Genomic DNA, 11,043 nt, shown 5'->3' on the forward strand with positions numbered 1-11,043 from the left:
GCAATTAGGACTATGTCTCTTTGTATACGTATTCGGCGTGGAGTGCTCAAAGGATTCGTTTTTGGACCATTGGGGTTTTTTTCTGATTATACACACAACTGAAAAAGTACCCCATCCCCCCCCCCCTTTATCCAAATAGCGTAACTTTTGAACGAACATCATGCGTCGAGCAAATTAATTTTGCAGGGGTATTCCTGCACTAAGTGTATAACGTCTGTGTGAAAACGAGAATGATCTGTTCAGTCAAGCATAAGTGAGCAAACACTAGAGAGAAAGTGCATGGTTGCTTTTCAAAAGTCGCGAATCCTTTTTTTTTTTGGGGGGGGGGAGGTCTGTAAAACTTTTTGTTCCTGGTTCTGCACTTACATGCCGTTGTTGTGTTATCATCCATTTAAAAGTAGAAAATAGTAAAAACACACACACACACACACAAGGAAACACAATGTGGCGCCAAAACGACGCGCGCAAGAATTTTTTTTTTTTCATCTATTTTGTCAGTCATCCAACAACACAGATTACACAAATACATTGTACTGGTATACCTCTTGTGACTGAAAGCAAAATGACTCACATTAAAAACATTTTTTGGAAAAAATGTAGTATTTATTAATAATAATGATAATAAAAATAATAATAGTGATAATAATAATTCGCGTAGAATTAGACGGCTTACTTCATTTTCCTACTGCACTGGCAACCAACGTCGCGAATCTCGTGAAGAGCAGCATTGAGAGACGATATATCCGATTTGGTTCGTATCTACGTGAGTGCTTGGAAATACTGATTTTGGTGCCAGAATATGATATATATATATATATATATATATATATATATATGATATACATATTATACATAGGCCTACTGATAGTCTAAAGTAATCAGCGCCGGCCACTTCTTCTCCCTGGTGTGGTACGAGTGACCGCACACACCTAGCTGATTTATATTGTCATTATTTGCCAGCGACACTTCGCTCTATCTACAGTCTCAGCACTGAGACTTTAAACTGCGTTTAAACACAAGTGAATTGTCTAGCAACGAGGAAATGGGCTTACCAGCAATGTCGTATATAATGTGTATATATATATGCAGAGTAAAAAGAAGATGGCGAAGTGCAGACTCTTTGGTCTCCGTCGTTCACAAGCACCAGCTACCGGCACAAAATCTACATTTCACAAGATGGCCATGGGGGAAAGCGAGTAGATACACTTGTACAACATGTACTGTAAAATTTGTTCAGCGTGCATAGCCAGCTGCAGTTCCCCAGCGCGGGTCACCGGTACCCGCGCACTCATAGCACTTTTCACCGACGTACGCGGCTAGGCAGGTACACGCTCGGAGGAATAGGGGAATCCCCGCGTTGTTGGTGGTGGCGTTGTTGCTATTGTTGTTGTGTTGAATTGTTGCGTTACTCAGTTGTAAATATTTACGCCTAGTAAAAACTCTCTTTAAAAAAATCAGTAGAAAAATATTTATACGGAAAAAATACATGTATCATTGCTACATCATTACTGCAATTTTTTACTAATTTTGGCCAGCCCGAAGCATATTTTGCTTTAATTTTGATGAAGTATCGTGCAAAGGAGAACAAAATATTACAGTATAAATCAAAGCATGAAACTCGTAAGGAAGATATCAGTATTAAGCTCCCTCGAGAGGAATATTTGCGACAGTCAAGGAAGCTTCTTCCTGGGCCAGTTTTACCAATCACGTCCCAGAAACCATTTTTTTTTTTTGTGATTTCTTTTATCTTTTCATTATACAGTATTATTATTCATTAAACCATTTATATTCGGTACGTATTACAGTTTAATAATGCAAAACGAAACAAAAATTATTTCATAAAGTCTTATTTGAATCCTTTGATGTTTATATACATACAGTAATTGCTGCAGATTTTTCCAGAGCCTTTTCACTCATAAATGTACAATTAATTATAAAACTGACAACACACTTCAAATCACATATCTATATTTCTCTCTCAAACTGGCATCATACACTTCCATCGAAACTTTCCCCAATTGAGGATGCACAATGAAATTAAGAGTTCAATTTGATTCATGATTTATTTTGACTTTTCAACAGAACACAAATTAACAAGGCGCGCGAGTAAGATGACTAGCTAGAGAAATCAACTGGCAAGTACTAGTGTTATTCCTTAGTACAAACATGCCTGCCATAACAATGAAAAGTAAGTTTATGTTTTCACTGAACAGGCCTATTGATCGCTACATTAAAAAAATGCAAGCCTTTTTTCATGCGAAAGTGAAATTTGTTCCTCAATTCTCTTAATTTCATTTTTTGTCTTAGGTCATATTTCGATGAAACTCCTTTTGCCCTTTTCATCTCTTGGCTCTTTGGCTTCAAAAGTGTAAAGGTTTAAAAATTGAAATTAAAGCTTGCATTCACGGTGTAAAAAGGATCAATGTAATAGAATTTTATTTTAATACGATCCTTCTATCTACCATCTACCGTAAATTAGAATGGTGTAAGAAATAAATTTATAAAACATAGGTACATCAGCATACAGCTATGTATTAGAAATCAAAAGCAGTATACAAAATAAGCTCTGCAGTAAACATAAACATGTTGTTACAATAGATCTCTCCTGTTTTTATCGATGTGTGCCCGTCGATGAGGCTCTCTCTCTCTCTCTCTCTCTCTCTCTCTATATATATATATATATATATATATATACATATATAATAAATTATATATGTAATTATGATATATATAATTTCCCCCAAATCCCTCGTAATGAGAAATGTTGCAAAAATCAAAGAATCTCATATTTTCATAAACTCAATTTTTTTTGCATGATAATGCTTAGTAAAAGGCAATTGATGTAGGAAAAGCCTTAGGAAAGGAGTACTAATCATTCAAATTAATAGCTAATCAATTCAGTCCATCATTTCGAGATGAAATGGATTCAGTTTCAAAAAGTTTCATTCTTTGAAAGTGGTCATTTGAATAGTCGTTTATGCATATCTGTATGATCTAAGGACAATTTGATCTCCACGTGAGCACAACATTGAGATTATTTGGGCTGAACTTCTCCATCAATTCGCATTTTGAAATTTTGTTCAAAGTAAGTCATTAACTTGGACACTTTCTGCCTACTGGTTATATCAATATATAATTCAGGAACTAATATACGCAATATGCTAATTAGGTACTTTAAAGTAATTTGCATAGAAAGATAGTTAATTCATATCTGGATAATCCACGGTTTGTTTTGACCATCGGGACGCCTGGGCTAGACCGATACTGTCTGTTTAGTCCTTGATTTGTGAGGAAAAAATCAAAAATTAATGTGTTACTTATATATTTCCATAATTATATATGTGAATTAGGTCGTAATGATCATGTATCCTCCAATCATTCACATTATGTTCTCTTTTTTCATGGAATGTTTCTGCCGGGTATTAAATTTGTCTAGAATGAGATATTTACAAGTTTTTTCTAGGTTTTCACAAATTAATTTGCATGAATAAAGAAAATAAGAGGTTTTTGCACAGATACAGTGTCTCTTTGGATGAAAAAAAAAATCAAAATTGCCACATGGAACCTGTCTGCCAAGTAGCGCAGTAGTATATGTATTTAAACTGTGGTGATTATCCCTTTTTACGCTCTTAGCAAATCTACTGGAATGACGTAATATTGATATCATCTAATGGAATGTTTCTACAACAGATGTATATGGCCCTATAAAAACGCTGTGTATCTATCAACCACACACAGTCACGATTACTCATACAGGCAAAAAGGAGCACATGCAATGGATGGGAGAACGTGAACAGGCTTTCTTTATTGAACATATAAAAGTACACGCAAGCCATGATTGCCACTAATGTGCATATTTATTCTTTGATTTGTCTTATACATATATATATATATATATATATATATATATATATATATATATATAATGAGTAACAAACAAATAAACAACCACTAAAAAAAATTCGAATGCCTCACAGTTAACTGGGCTACCTCCACTTCTCCCCAGTCACTATTACAATATATAGCGTCAAAACTACATGGACCTTCAGCTTTCATTTTGAAGTTCAATGATCTCGACCACTCGTCTTTTTCCACCATAAATACTATTATATTGCTATCCAAATAACAAACATTACCTTATGACTCACCTGGCGGAACCATAGCAAAAAGAAAAATACCTTAAAGGGATTGTATAGATTTGGTTGAGACCTAACTTAAGGTTTCTATAACTTTTCAGTGAGAAAATGAGAAGCCTCTCATGAAATATGAAAGAACAGGTAAATCAAAGACGGATTCAACGTTTATTTGATGAAAATTGGTTTTGAAATGGCTGAGACATCCAAGACAGCAATCTAAAAGAAGGATTGTTTTGTTTTACTTGGTTTTATTTTTTCGAATGGCTAATCCATTCAAAAACTGATTTTCATATAATAAAGAAACCTTTTATTTCTTTCAGACTAGTATGCACTGTATTATTTCATAAGTGGTTCTTGGTATCTCGCAAAATCTTGAAAGCTCAATTTTTATCTCCACCAATATTATAACATCCCTTTAACTGATTTTGTGACCGTTAACTTTGATCCCCCCCCCCCCCCAGTCAGATATTATCAAACTGCTCACACTTGTAACTGTCTATTCATTTTTATCTTTCTTGATCGCCCTGGACAACTAGATGGAATTATGGCTGGACTACGACATTTTAATCAAATTATAATGACCTTTCACCTAAGATCAAGGTACGGAGACCTCTGATTTCAGGTATTAAGTATAAATGGTTGACAAAAATTAATTCACAGCCACACGGATGAATTGCAGTTGTTGTTGATTTTATTTTTACATTTCCTTTGGGTAATACCATACGTAATATTGCAATCATACTTCGATTGCAGCATGAAACCATGCAATCATAATTTTTTTTAAAAATAGAATAATACATAATGAACAAAATTTCCAAATAACTCAATTATACTTGTACATGTTAAAACAGCTGCTATACAGGCAAGTTAAGCATATTTCACAATCATGATTATATATATGTAATTTATATGTACATTTATATATGCACAAAAACTTATGCACAAAAATATATTAAATATGGGCAAGCCGTCCTTCCCCAGTGAAATTCTGAAATCATGTTTGTGCTGAGAAGAAAAGGAAGACCTAAGTGGTGGCTACAAGGGATAATAATAGGAAGTTTTCGCAAGCATGACGCAGCGGAGATTTGAGCGTGCCGTGTGCAAAATTTGCTTCTGTGCATGATCAAATCCGAGATACGACCTAGTTTGCAGGCACAAACTCTTGTTTGTCGTATAGGAGTCTACATGCGCCAAGACTAATACACGCACCACTGCACTGCAGCCTCTCTGAGAAGCTTACAGGGCCTATGGGACAGTGCCGGAGTGGTGCATGTAGTAGTCTTGGCGCAGACTCCTTTACGACTAACAAGGGTTTGCGCCTGCAAACTCACGACCGGTCCTGGGGAAAACGAGTACGGTATTCGGCCAAAATAGCGCTCGGCCCGATGCAGCTGGGCAGGAGTGAGTCAGCCAGCCAGCCAGCTAATCAGCGATCTTGTCCCCACGCCTCCGTCCTAACAGGGAAGCGAAACTGCCGAGATAATATGGGGACGGGAGTCCGAGTACGGGGACTGTTACAGCTGATTGCTTCCGCGTATTCTCGGTCTTCCCGTCGTCTAGCAAAAACTCCCGGAGACGCGAAGGGAGAGAGATAACAGGAGAGATATTTAGAAAGAGATAGATTAGAAACTATGCGAAAAACATATTATGAACTACATACCAAACCTTCGTGGAATTTGCGAGCATGTGAACAGACATAAGAACTACTCATTCATGCTTTCAACTCGACTGGACATGCGGAATTCAGTCTGACTGGTTTGAGCCAAAGTCTACAGCGCAGACTTCAGAGAAACTCCAGAATATGGCTACACGGCAAGTGACTCAACAAAGGAAGAGGGTTCCTATTAGCCCCATTTAGCAAGATCTTTGTTGGCGTCCTATTATCAGGGAGGTGGAAGAGACTTCCACCTCCCTGCTATCTTCAGACATGTAGTTCTTGTGTTTATAAAGCGCTTGATGGCAATTTATAAATCTCCATCCTACATTTCAGAGCTCCTAATGAGGCATTAACCAGCTCATAGCCTGAGATTAGCGAGACAAGATCAAGACCAAAGGAATTTCTCAACCTCACAGCTCAGGGAGACAGAACCTTCTATAACATCTCTGAACCAAAGCTTTGGAATGCCCTCCGTCGATGGATCAGGAAGGCAGATTCTTTAGCATATTTCACGACTTACCTGAAGACTTACCACTGCTTACCTACGCCTTCCTAACAATCGCATCTAAACCTTGACTTCGGATAACGGAAATCAATAACCCAACAGGATAACTGACTGAACAGTTGAAGTTCAGACATTCTCGATCAGGCGCCCAGAGCGCCCTTCAAAGGAGGATACTGGCGCTATACTGGCAGCCATCATCATGCCTTTATGCTCGTACAGGTGGTGTAGTGTCACGTGATCACGGGTTGAAATGGGGGTTTTGTTAGTGGAACTGTTTCAACGTCTTGTAAATTATACCTCTCTTGCAGAGATGTTTCAAACAATTAAGGGGGCAACGAAAATATACCACCGAAAATATAGGGTGGCGAGCCACCACTTTTTGAAATTGAAATTGATCAGGTTTATTGCCATCCAAAAAACACAGACGGGTGAAAAGTAGGAAGACTTATAATTCCAGTTTACAAAACAAATTATACATAAAAACGTGAAGATACCTTATACAATGTACAATGCAAAGAATATCATTATCACAAAACAAAGATTAAAATCAAACAACCATTACCAAAAATCTACGAACAGATAAAACAGACACCCTAACAACCTCATACATTGAAGATTGCACTGTCTAATACTCTATATACGCATGTATCTCCATCTATTTTTCCTTTGTTTATACATGTACATCTATTTCATATCAAAACCGCAGCCTCTCCTTTTAGTCAAATCCAAGGGGAATGGATAACATTCGGCGATTTACGTGAATTTCGAATAATACAGATTAATCAACACGGGTTTGTATCCATCAGAAATATTTCAGCTTACACAAAATTTACGTTACCAGGCCCTACTCATCAATAAAAACTTTACATTTTCATAAAATAACGTAATGAGCGTTGAGACCACATTCTATACACATACACAACACACACACACACACACTCTCTCTCTCACTCTTAAAACAGACACACCTTAAGATTATCAAAACACAAACATTTAAAGATAGCCACACACGCATTGCAAACTACACATCCTGAGCTATTGAATGATGAAAAAAACCATACTCATTACATTCAAAAACAAAAATACTCAAACAGCACATTATACATTGAATCAAAATCAACAACTTTACCAATATTCAAACCTACGCGCAGCACTATATATTTAAAGTGAGTAAATTATCATCAATCAAAACTGTGAAGTACATGTACATTGGAAACACACAATATAACATGTAAACTATCTTTCACATTCACATTATACATGTGAGATTCACCAAAATTCCCCAAATTTCTTACTTACATCTTTGGGTATTACACCTGCTGCGTAAAATCAAAATTCGAATCCCAAAACTGTGGACGATAATTACAAATACAATAGCAAAAAAAAAAAAAAAAAAAACATGTCTACACTGCCCAACAAATAAAAATCATTAACCCGTATGGCCTTCAACAGTCGAAATTCAGCAAGATTGACATTTAACCGGAAGTGATACACTGGTCCTGTTATAAGAACCTGGTGGCCACACCAGCAAACCATAGAACGTCACATGTACAGCTGTATGACAAAAATGAACGCCCATCAGACAATATGAATATAGAGCACAGTAGCAGGTACAAGAATGCAAAGCGAAGTGAGATGAAAACGGGCAATATCTAAAATTCAACTATTCAATAATCCAATGAAATATGGAATGGGAGATTGTCTATATCGCTCTGTTCTCGTCCGAGGAATGGCAAGTTGTGAGGCATTACGAAGATGACGTCCGGCAGCGGATTCCCTTCTCTAAGGCAGAAAATGACGATGTTTGGAATTCAGCAATGACTTTGCAAAGTTTATAGCTAGCTCAAGCCGTCTCTCCTCAAGCAAAGGGATGCTTACAATCTGTAGAAATTCACTGTAAGGTCTCAAATTTGGGTAGAAAATAAGTCTCAAAGCCCTCCTCTGCATGCGTTCAATGCTGATAGACTGCGCATTGGTGATGCCGGATGTCCAAACAGGGGCAGCAAACTCAAGGGTCGGCCGAATGTAGAGCAGATAGACGGTAACCAAATCATCAGTACTTACGCCATTTCTTTTGAGTTTGTTGAGAATGAAAAGCCTCTGGAAGCATTTGAAAGCATATGCTCCACTTGTTGATCCCACTTTAAATTATCTTGAAGAAGGACCCCCAGTAATTTAACCGACGAAACGCTTTCCAGCCTTGATGAGTTGATTTCCAGATGAAGAGGTTGTGACTCCGTCCGCAGGAACGATATCTGCATAGCTTTACATTTGGAGGCATTGGGAAGTACATTATTGTCATGACACCATGTAACCACTGAATTAACATGAGCTTGCATTTCAGATGACTGTGTCCTCTTCAGCACTTCGACCAGGGTCAAATCATCAACATATTTCCATCTTTCCGGTGTATTAGAAGCAGCATCATTAACCAATGCCAAAAAGAGGATTGGCCCGAGTCGTGTGCCTTGGGGGACCCCACAGGTAATGGCCTGCTGCTGTGAAGTTTTGCCCTCGTAACGAACAGTTTGTGATCTGTTGAAGAGAAAGCTGCAGATCGTTGGGATATTAGAACGGTCAACCTCCAAGTCAGTCAATTTCTGGATCACAATCGTATGATTGACGTGGTCAAAGGCCTTGCTGAAATCAATTGTACACATGTTGACGTATGTTCCAGACTTGTCAATTCCGCTGTGGATGGTGTCCAGGAGACTGACAAGATAGTGCATGATGGAAGTACCACGTAAGTTGCCAAACTGTCTAGGATCAATTCTATCACTGATGTCTCTGATTATCCACTCGGCAAGAAAACCTTCAAATATGCCTGCTATTGTAGGAGTTATGGATATCGGACGTAATTGGTCGAAACTAGTGATGGTACTAACTTTGGAAATGGCACACACGGATGCATTTTTCCAGATGTCGGGGAAACAGCTTTCCTGAAGGCAACAATTGAAAATTCGGGTCAAAGGGTCAGATAACTCATACGCAAATTCCTTCAGCAAACGGGTCGGACATTCATTTGGATGGCGTGCTTTGGAAGTGTTGATGCGACAAAGTCTATTATACACTTCTAAACGTCCAATAACCGGAGGGGACGCTGCTGGAAGATAGACTGGTAGTGCTGATAGGTCAAGAGGAGAAAGCGATGAGCTCTATAGCTACGAAATATGAGTTCAAATCCTCGGCTACTTCAACATCAGTTGTGTTAACAAAAGGAAGACTAAGCTGTTTCTTATGGAGCCCTGCAAGATGACGCACTTGCTGATGCCATTTACCAGGTTCTGAAGACTTCAAGTGTTGAACCTTACGCAGATAGAAGGTGCTTTTCGCGCGTTTGATGAGTCTTTGCACAAGGTTCCTAATTGCCTGAAATCATGACGACCGTTGGCAAAACTATTGTTGCGTTTGACGATTGCCCTTCGAATACGGTCAGACATCCAGGGCTGATCATTTGGCCGTCGTTTGACTGTCTTGAGTTCAAAATAAAGTCTGTATTTAGCGTTCAGCAGATCGTTGAATTCATTAGCTATGGTGTTGGCATCTGCAGAGTCTGGGAGGGCAGACCAATCCGTCTGAGTAATCCACTGTCTAAATGCTCGCACAGAGGAGTCCCTAAATGGCCGAAAAGAAAACTTAGTAGTTTTTCTAGGAGGTGGAGCTGTCCTTGGGTGAAAAGAGACAACATTGTGATCACTTGACGAGATGGGAGCCGAGATAGCAGGTTCATTGTACTCATCACTTAAATCCGTTAGAATTTTTGTCAAGAATGGCTGTACCTCTCGTGGGGGAGGCAACAACTTGGGAAAGCGAGGTTTGAGTCTCAAGATCACGTGTAGCCAAGTCATTAAAATCACCCAGAATGAGGAAGGACGAACTACTAGATTGAAGACGAGCATTGTCCACAATCGAGATGAGTTATTATGGTCTGTCATTTCATCCTTGTAAGGTGATCGCGGTGGCGAGTATGTCACACCAACTTTGATGTCTGTGGATAGACGCACTGTACTAGAAGATCGGAGATGCACCCAAAGCGCCTCAAGATGACGAGGTGTAATGTCATCATAAACTTGAACACTATTGATATCATCGCGAACGTACAAAGCGACACCGCCTCCCTGTCGGTTTTGACGGTCTTTATGATATAGTTTATATGAAGAAAGCTGGCAGGAGCATGCAGGATTCACTTCTGAGAACCACAAGTTTCGGTGACTCCCAGTATATGAGAATCCTTGTGAGATGTATTGATAACAGCATCAGATTCACTGAACTTTTTGCTGAGTGAACGGGCATTGAACAACATCACAGATGGCAAGCATTTTGGCGATTGGTGCTGTGGTCGAAAATTGATGAGGGAAGATCTGCTTGCACGAGATCTAGTGGCACGCAGTTCATACTTCCTGTGACGACTGACCACGGGGATAGGCAAGCCATCATTGCAGCCAAATATGGGACAAGCAAAGAACGGATCAAAATGTCTGGTTGCTGGATTGGCTCTGCCACGTCCCTTACTCCCGCGGTGTGTTTTCCTTTTCTTATCTTTTCCAAAATCATGATTTCTGTTGCAAACTCCAGGATCCAAGTTAATATTGAGCTTTCTGAAAGGTCCCGGGTTTGAATGAATGTCTCCACATATCAAAAGATTAATTTGAAATGTTGCACACGAATTAGGGTAGTATGCTACCCGAGATCCTAATATTTTGCGAGATGAAATGAATTACGAGCTCTTATTGCACTTGAACAGG

At 38.8% G+C, this 11,043-nt stretch overlaps 1 protein-coding gene across 1 annotated transcript in view; it reads right to left on the reverse strand.

The window, feature by feature from the left end:
- The window catches only part of LOC140245606 (uncharacterized), a 78,327-nt gene that overhangs the window by 7,073 nt on the left and 60,211 nt on the right, over positions 1–11,043 (reverse strand). The gene's annotated exons all lie outside the window — the stretch shown is intronic.

Source organism: Diadema setosum, chromosome 2 (genome assembly GCF_964275005.1).
Source record: "Diadema setosum chromosome 2, eeDiaSeto1, whole genome shotgun sequence".
Taxonomy (NCBI): Eukaryota; Metazoa; Echinodermata; class Echinoidea; order Diadematoida; family Diadematidae; genus Diadema; species Diadema setosum.